A 987-nucleotide genomic window follows, 5' to 3' on the forward strand; every position below is an offset into this window, starting at 1 on the left:
ATATATATATATATAGTTTAATTTTATTTTTTCCTGGTTTCAATGGTCTGCAGGTTTTTTTCACTCATAAAAGATAATATAACAGTATTATTTATTCCTTGATATATATATTAATTGCTTTCTATTTACAACAATACAATTATAAATTTTATTTTCTTGCTCTAAGCTTAACAATCATATTTCTGATTTAGCTGCTGAAACTTTTGTATTTCACTTTTGAATATACAGGAAAGTTATTTGGTTTCCTTGGCCTGCAGTCTCATAAAATCACGTACGCATATACATGCAAACACAAGAACACACATACAAATCTATTCAATTCCTTAGTTAACATATTACTATCATTTTCGTTATTAGCAGCATAAGTTATAATCAAATGACAGGCATGGTTGTGTGTTTAAGAAGTTTGCTTTCCAACCATGTGGTTTCAGGTTCAACTAATGCTGGATTAACCATTAAGCAAAATAAGCACATCCTTGAGCAACAAGGGTAGAGTGGCACCACAGAAATTGGAAATGGTTTACAGCACAAAAGAAATCACTTGAAACTTGCTGAAATAATATTTGAAATGCCTTGTCTCTACTAAGTATAGAAGCAGACATGCTATGTTATATTAATTTTAAGGATCTATTTAATGATTTGCTATTAATTAAAATAGGAGAAAACTTTTCAGATAATGTGGAAGTATACAAAAACAGACATTATTTTCCATCTTATTGTTAGTTTTGTTTCATTTTGAAAAATAAAAATCTATTTTACGTTTTTTTTTGTTGTTGTTTATATTTTGAATTACATGTACAGGGAGGCACCAAAGGAGGCATCAAGGGAAGCTTAGGTCCTCTATGGGGTCTTACTCTGACTCTGGGTTCAACTCCACCTGGTGACTCTGTGGGCATATGTATTCTACTCTGCTATACTCCCAGGCTGAACATAGCCTTGTGAAATGGAAATTGAAAGAAGCTCATCACTATATATATATAGAATTAC

General features: G+C 31.1%; 1 protein-coding gene across 3 annotated transcripts in view; it reads left to right on the plus strand.

The window, feature by feature from the left end:
- Window positions 1-987, plus strand: part of LOC106878542 (myocyte-specific enhancer factor 2C) — a 350,263-nt gene that overhangs the window by 134,019 nt on the left and 215,257 nt on the right. The window lies entirely within an intron of this gene.

This window comes from Octopus bimaculoides, chromosome 4 (assembly GCF_001194135.2).
Source record: "Octopus bimaculoides isolate UCB-OBI-ISO-001 chromosome 4, ASM119413v2, whole genome shotgun sequence".
Taxonomy (NCBI): domain Eukaryota; kingdom Metazoa; phylum Mollusca; class Cephalopoda; order Octopoda; family Octopodidae; genus Octopus; species Octopus bimaculoides.